Here is an 8994-nt window from a genome sequence, read left to right on the forward strand (position 1 = left end):
ATCTGATCCTTGTTCTGTGGTGTAGGAAAATTTAACATTGGCCTTACCTTGTCCGGCACAGTCTTGATGCCATTACCATCAACTAGGTGTCCTAAAAATCTAATACTGGATTCAGAAACACACTTTGACAGCTTAATTTTCAGACCTGTGGATCTCAAGGTTTTCATCACTCGTTTTAACTTGTTAAAATGACTGTTAACATTGTTACTCATGATGATTAGGTCATCTAGATACGCTAAGACGTCTTGCCCTAACATCTCGCCAAACAATTGGTTTATCATCTGCTGAAATGTTAAAGGAGCATTACTCAGTCCAAAAGGCATCCAGAGAAATTCAAAGTGCCCACGGTGAGTGCTAAAAGCAGTAATGGGACGCGACTCTTCGGTCAGCTCCACCTGCCAATACCCTGACGCTAGATCCAGACAAGTAAACACAGTACCTTGTTCACTTGCCGAAAATCCACAACAGGTCTCACACCACCGTCCTTCTTAGGCACTAGAAAGAGTGGTGCTCCACTGCTTCCCTTTGGCTGTGCGGTAGATGGTATGCGGGAATATAAACTGGATTTGTACCAGGGCACAAACCAATATGATGCTTCACCCTATCCGTCCTACCCAGCGCTTCTCCTGGAAGTACTACTACGTCGGAAAATTCTCTAAGGAGGGCTAGGAGTCGTGTTTTATGGTCTACATTATCCGTGACCTTCACATATTGCTCCAGCTGTTTTTCCTTAGCCAGACGTACGGGTTCCGCCTGAGTCGTTGCTTGAGATGTAACTACAGGAGAGATCACCGGCACGTCGTCGACTTCCTTTATGGGGGCACCATAGCACATCAAGTCGCCTATATAACAACCATCTCTGAGCTTAACTGCGCCACCACTCATATTTGCGATGAAGAGGGGCGTCTTCTGGTCTTGGCCAACGCTAGTCAGAGTCAATTCCAGCGACAATGCCTTATGTTTTACAGTCTCAGTTAAGCATGCTACATAAGTTCCCACCGACACATCAGGTACTCGGACAGGAATTTTACAGACAGTTCGACTGGGTAAGTGGTGATTACCACTCACTATAGCCCTGATTTTCTTCCAGTCCATACCCTCCGCTTCGTGTGCATCCGGGGACTCCCTTGACGCTTCACTTGTCGGGGTCACAACTGGTTGGACGGCTCCTGATTGGATGCCAGTTCCAGTTCGTGTCGCTGAGGGATTAAGGCCTACAAACTCTTTCCCATTAAAGGAAACGGAATGTCTTTGAGGGTGTATTACTATATCATACTCCTCCATGGTTTCAAAGCCTAACAGCCCATCAGCTGGCAGAGGAAAATCCTCAACCACATAAAACGTAGCACGTAACACAGGAGATCGATTATCTGCCCTCAATGTCAACGGCACCTGGCTTACAATCTTCATTCTACTCCCTGTCACACCTGTCAACATTATCAGGTGGTGATAATGTCCAGTTTGTTAGAGGTATTTACGTCTTCAACGCTTTACTAGAAATATCCAAGGAATAGATAATAAATCCACCTTAGTAATAGCTGCCACACACGCATCAGTGGATTGTACTATTTTAATTACTTTTGCGCGCGGCCCTGAGCTTCCCCCGAACTAGCTGGGTTCCCTAGTTTCTTCCTCTTTTCAATGACAAAGGGGCAACAGTCCGTTTCATGAGGACAATGCCCATGTATGACATACCATCTTTTCACCTCTGGCTTAACAGCCTTGGTCCTTTGCTGTGGAGAACTAGTAGCTGTGTCTCTCCAGCCTGAAGTTTGCAAGGCTTTGCTAGCTTCTGCATAGCATATGCCTGCCTTCGCCAAAGCCTGACCTTCAGTACAGTTAGGATGCTGCTGTACTATATCAGTAGCCAGATTAGGTACAGGTATCTGCCACAAAGGAGGAGGGTTAGTCTGACTTTGCACGCCCATGTTGTTAGTCATGCCCTAGGTATTTGGACAAGGGCCCGGGGTTTGCATGCCAATATTAGTATTCATGCCCCATTGATTAGGATTCTGGGTTTGCATGTCAATATTAGTATTCATGCCCCATTGATTAGGATTCTGGGTTTGCATGCCAATATTAGTATTCATGCCCCATTGATTAGGATTCTGGGTTTGCATGCCAATATTAGTATTCATGCCCCATTGATTAGGATTCTGGGTTCGCATGCCAATACCATCTGTGTTTATACCCCATGCATTTGAAGAAGGAACAGAAAATAAATTCTGTCCAAAACCTTGTGGTGTACTGAAAACATCTGAAGTATACACAGGTATGTGAGTGGTTGCAGTACTATCACTAATGACTGGATTTTGCATATCCTGAGTGACCAAAGGTTCTGTTGTAGTCTCAACTTCCACAGTCTCCTCACTAGGATTACTCTAGCAAGACTAGTGGCCGGATCCAACTGATTGCTCTGGGACTGTTGAATAAGTATGACCAGAACGCAAATGCAAAACGTTCAAATCCTCATCCAGTCTTTCAGAAATATCCTCATCACGTTGATCCTCAATATGTCCTTCACTCATTTAATATGTCTGAGCACTTTTATTTGATGTATCAACACACTCATAAAATTCTGAGTCTAGTGGGTTGGCTATCTCTATTTCCCTAATTCTACGTCCCCACTTCACTGTATCCATCTAACCTTGTCAGTAATATTCCCCTCCCAGTTACAGGAAGATAAACTGACAAAAAAGGGATAGTTATGGTAAGTGACAGAGAACGGGACACATATAAAATACACAGAAAGTATATCTATTTCAAGGGAATTCTGAGAAACCTTTATTTCCACTCATCAACTAACTAACGTGTGTTGATTCAAGTGTGTGTGTGTGTGTGGATTACTATGCATGGACACTACCTAGATATGAAAATCCAGGATGATGTTCCACATTCCACGTTCCACACTCCACCAGACTCCTCCAACCATACACGGCAGCCCGCTCGCTGTGGGAGTTAGCAAGCGAGTGGTTCGCCCTGCATCATGCCAGGCCCGCCGCTTTCGGTCTCCCTCGGCTCACCTCGGCCGTAGTTGCTAGAAGTCGCTAGTTGACCCACTCCTCACCGCACTGGCTTGAACTCTCCTTATCTCGCCTCTCACACACGAGCGCGAGATTCTTGCCAGTTTGCGCATGAAGATGGAGATATCTCGCACACCACAGGGCGAGATAACTGCCAGTTTGTGCTTAAGATAGGAATCTCGCACTGGCAGAATAATGGGAGGAAATAATATTTACCACTCCAGTTTATCTGCTCCACTTAACTCACTGGTAATTAGTCCCCTTACAACAGTACAGTAAGATTTTCTGTTTCACCTTCAGGAACGAGCGATTGCAAGGGTTACTGGTTCACAGCATAAATCCCTTTAGCACGTATCGGATCCCAGCACTGAACACCAATTTAATGTATCGGTACACGGCTAGCACTAAATATCGTGCCACCGCTAGCACCAATAAAATGTATCGTTGCACTGCTGGCCACCAATTTAATGTAGCTGTTATGGAGTAGCAGTTGCCTACATATTAAGTGTTCTGCTGTATAGTATAACTAGACCACCGTGTTGGATCGACGACACTGTCTGTAGTACACGTCAGCTACTCGCCGTCACTGCCCGACACTTCCCACCAAAGGTCCTCTGCCACGAGAAAGTGGAAGCTTATCTATTATTAAGTGGTAGCGTAAGGTGACAGAAATTAGCAGATTAAATCTCTCTTTATTTGGTACAGAATAATATAACTGCAACCCGAGAGATATGTAAGAGCGATACAACCTCCCTTTAAAACTGCAAAACGGCCTCTGACGCTGTACACTCACCGAGCCGACTAGGGAGCGGTGCTGAGGTCAGCTAAAAAGTGAGGTGCCGAGCATTACACAAACTCTGGGCTTATGCGAAAAGTAGAGATAAATGACAACTCTACTAGCACATTATACACCTCTATAAAATGGTATTCAGTACATTCACATATACCAACATAATAAATGGTTCCCCAGGACTTTACACTTACGCACTATTCAGATATCTTTTCACTTCTCCTAACCTTCATTTTATAATTGAAACAGGGTGGCACATATGGTCTGCCATCCACCTTCTTCTTATACCACAGCTAACAGCGAAATGTTATTTGGTTGTTCATCATTCACACTTCATTACACACTGTTAATTATGACTAAACAGCTTTAAAAATTATTATGTAAAATGTGTGATACTACAACTTCTTATGGAAAAAGATGACACCAGAACAGTTAATGGTCTATGGTCAGTGATGATGGAAAAGGGTTTGCACCATAAACAGTGGCTTAAAAATCTACACTCACTCACTACTGCCATAGCTTCCTTGTCTGTTACTGAGTATCTTTTTTCTGTCGGGGTAAGTTTCTTTGAAAAGTATCCAATAGGTCTCAGATCTTTCTCGCCCTCCAGCTGCATAAGAGCTCCGCAAATGTGCGAGTTGCTAGCATCTGTATGTAACTCGAATGGTTTAGTTAATTCTGCCTTTACTAGTACTGGAGGGGACTCTTACTTTTTTTTAAGAACTAAGAATGCATTCTCAAACTCCTCTGACCATTCAAATTTTGCGTCCCTCCAAAGCAAATTTGTGAGAGGATTGGCAATGGCAGCAAGGTCAGGAATGTGTTTGCGATAGAAGTTACACATGCCCACAAAGTATCTCACTTCCTTGGCCTTCGTTGGTCGTGACATCTGTACAATGGCTTCGAGATTCTTACCGTCAGGGCGTATCCCTTTCTCCGATACTACATGTCCCAAGAACTTAATTTCTCGCTTTATGAAAGAGCATTTACTAACATTCAGCTTCATTCCAAACTTGGTTAATCTGCCAAAGATACTCTTCAGTTGCTCTGGCATCTGATTGAAAGAGTCTGCCCAAATCACAACAACATCTAGGCAGTTACTGCACCAACCTTCTCTAAGGGGCTAACACTTGCTGCATTTCCTCGTGAAAATAGATGGACTCACAGACAGTCCAAAAGGTAACAGCTTGTATCTGAACAAATTAACTCCATCAAAAAAAGTTGTCAAGTCTCGAGAGCTTTCATCCAACCGAATTTGGAGGTAGGCGTCTTTCATATAAAGAGTGCAGTAAAACTTTTTCCCAGCGCGTTCCTCTAATAATTCTTCTAATCGGGGTAAGGGTTGGATATCTATCTTCACCTTCATATTAACCCCTCCGAGGCCGCCGGCGTCGAATGATGTTTAGCCAATCAAAGGCCGCCAGCATCGTTTGAGCGCAACCTGTAGAAAACGGCGAAAATTTTTGGGAAGGGAACAAACGTTATGTACGTCTTCAGACTGACCTACTCTACCCTCCCATACACCCCACACATCAGTACACCCCACTCTTCCGCGATTAGCGGATGTCCAAGTTCTCACTCTCAGCAGGCCCCTACCCCCACCCAGCGCCGCCCTCTCTGGCCCCGTAGGCCACTCACCAGCCCTCAGATTAGGTCAGAGCTGTTTCCCTGTGGGGGAGAGAGTGACGAGGATCGACTGGGGAGTAATGATGATAGTGGTGATAAGTGGTTCAACTCTCCCACTACCGAGGAAAACAGTGACTCAACAGAGAGCGATAGCAATCGCAAGCCACCACCACGTCGCTGTACAGCTCCACCACCAACCAATAGAAGAAGGACTGTATTGAAGCAGATCTTCACTGAGGGAGATGAGGGGGAGGAAAGGAAGGCTGAAGTGCAGATACACTGTCTGTATCGCTGCACTACATCACGCCACCATAATCTCACCACCCCGCAAAACCTCTCGCTCCACCTCACTACTTCCTACCACTTCATGGGCCACGTCACCACCCCCCACCACTGTCCATGCTACTCCTCCACCCACCACCACCACCTCCAGGGCCACCTCATCACCCACCACCATCGCAGGCGCCACTGCATCACCTCACATTATCTCTCGTGCCCCCTCACCACCTCACATCACCTCTCGTGCCCCTTAACCACTGCCCAGCACCACCCGTGTCCCCACTCCTTTTGTTATCCCTAGTTCTGTGTGTGCTCCATTCCCATTTTCTCTCAGCTGTCTCCCCTTTTGTCTCTACTTCCCTGTCTCCCGGCCTTTCTATTCACATCTCCCTATTCTCTTTCCCTTTCACACTGCTTGTCTCTCATTTCACCTCCCACTGTCTCTTCTTTTCACTCTTTGTCTCTTTTCTTAGCTCTCATTGTTCTCTCCCTGCCTCTCCCCTTCTTATTTTCTCCGTAACTGTCCTCTCATTTCTCATTTTTCCACTCGTTCTCCCTCTCCGCCTGTCACTTAACTCTCTCTCTCTCTCTCTCTCTCTCTCTCTCTCTCAGTGTAGTAAACCTTTTCCTATCTTGGTTTATGATATATACTGTACTATTCCTTTATTAGTTGTTCGGACTACACGTAATTAGAGAGGTGCTTGAAATAGAGAAACCCCTAGCTAGCTGTGAGCGAGAGTATGGAGGATACAGGGTAGGGATATAGGATCGGAAAGAAAATTGGGGGGGTTGGGTGGGAGTGTGGGACTATGAGGAAGGAAGGAAGAAGGGATAGCTCTCCATCGAGCAGTAGTACAGTCAGGAAAAGTTCTGCATTACCCACCTTCCGAAGCACTGTTATGAGACGGTTGAATGTGAACCAGCAGCCAGACCTCTTATGTCTGGTAACTGTGAGTGTGAATGAGGGGGAGGCAGGGAATGGGGGTGGATGAGGGTTTGGTGATAGGTTAGGAATAACGTGTAACTCTGCAATGCTTGGCTTGCACGGTGTGTTTGAATTAAGTTTGTAAGGAGAGATGATCATGAAAAAAAAAAAAATCGTAGATGGCTGTGGGGTTAGTCTTGGCAGAAAAGTTATGAAACATTCCTGGGTTCGGGCGGGTGTTTGAATGCTATTCATTCCCTCATGACATTAACATGAGATGTTTCCTCGGAGATATTCGTAACGATATACCATATTTTTATACTTTGTTTTGACTCGAAAACAATGCTACTATGCATATATATATATATATATATATATATATATATATATATATATATATATATATTCACACATACGATTCCTCATTTATGGCAATGAGATACTCTTCATCAATACACACCTATGTCGTGGAGGTTACGAGTCTCGGCCCATCTCCTAGTCCACTTCCCCACTGTGGGGATCGAAACCGTTACCTCGCGGGCAATCGCTCGTTTAGAGTGCCCCGCTTGTTGAAGACAGACTATTCTTCCGCTGAGATACTTGCCGTTGTTGATGATCCATGCTTGGGTCATCTGCATAGCTTTTGCACTTTGAGAATACGTTGGACGCATTATCATTGGCTATTGATGCCGTTATGTGAGCAACTCTCCAAACCCTGCCATCTCAGCCCTTTCTCCCTCCCACTCACAGTTCCCAGACATGTGGGGTCTGGCTGCTGCTTCGTGGCTATTTGTCCACTGCAAACGTTACAAACAGTGGGTAATGTGGAACTTTCCCTGACTGTACAAACACCTTAGTCCACGGAAAAGGAAATAAACTTATTCCGACGTCTGTACAGTCCCCTAACTCTGGGGGGAAAAAAAAGTCGTAACACTGAGATCTCATTATCCCTAACTAAGCATAACAATTGAACCTAAAGAAAAAAAAAAAAGAATCGAGGTAACACAAGGACGACGGTCTATACACCGTGGTGCACTTAATTTGACAAACAGGCAGCTTCTATGCCTCGTCTCTCCAAAAGCTGGACATACCCTAAACAACTATTCAACCCTATTAATCAACCCAAAATTACAACTCATAGGTACTGGTAAAAAAAATACACAGGTACAATCAGGAGAGACCTGAAAGGGCATACCTGACTCCATGTTCCCAGTCAGTTAAGGCAAAGAAAAAAGCTCAGAGAGAGAGAAAAACATGAGTATATACCATATATACACCATACACCCATCATTTACGTGTACTGCAACCTCTCAGGCAGTCTCCGGGATCTTAAACTAGGCAAAAACTTGTGATCCACTGTACTCAATAAGGGATCTCTTTCAACATATCGTTTGACCTTTTCGGTTGCCCTTCTCAAGATGGTGCCATCAAACACATTTTCTAACTCATAGGCTCTACCCTGATCAATAACTTTGACAATCTTGTAAGGACCCTGCCATTTTCTATTTACCTTTGATGCCGTACCAGGCAAGCACTCTTCGACATAGATCCAAACTAATTCACCTGGTACTAGAGAGTCATTCCTACGTGCCTCACTTGCCCTGTTAAGGTATCCTGCTGTCATCCGACGTTGTGTCTCTTTGAGTATCTGTTTCATGTCTATTTTCTCTACACAGTCTTCATCAGTAGGCAACTGCAAATCTCCTACCTCGCGATTTGGATGACGTCCATAAAAAGCATAGAATGGTGATGTACCTAGGGACGTATACACTGCTTTGTTCAGCACTTTCTCAGTGTCGCACAGGTGCATGGGCCACGTATTCGGGTGTTCTTGGCTCAAGATTGCCAGTACTGTCTTTACGGTCCTATGTACTCTCTCAATAACTGAATTTCCTCGGGGATTGAACGGTAGACAGAATCCTTGCTTAGTCCTGGCTCTTCTACAAAAGTCTCTAAACTCTGCACTGGTGAATTCTTCTCCGTTGTCCATGATGACTACCTGCGGCTTGCCATACCTACAGATGTCCTTCTTAAATTCTTCAGCTACGGCTTTGGTGGATTTTGTACAAAGGGGATAGAAATGTAGATACCTAGAAAAATGGTCTATCACCGTGAGACAATTCCTGTGACCACTCCTACTATTGTGCAAATCTATGAGATCTATTGCAACTCTCTGACCATTATCATCTACTGGTGGCAATTCCTTAAAATGGTGCACAATCCTCTCTTGACCCTTAAACTGCTGACATGACTTGCATGATTTAACAAAATGTCACACATCAGTCAGTAGAGACGGCCAATAGAAAAACTGTCTTGCCTTGGCTACCGTCTTGCATTCTCCTAGGTGTGAA

This window comes from Coenobita brevimanus, chromosome 60 (assembly GCF_032717465.1).
Source record: "Coenobita brevimanus isolate Jiangsu-jjx chromosome 60, ASM3271746v2, whole genome shotgun sequence".
In the NCBI taxonomy this organism is placed as follows: domain Eukaryota; kingdom Metazoa; phylum Arthropoda; class Malacostraca; order Decapoda; family Coenobitidae; genus Coenobita; species Coenobita brevimanus.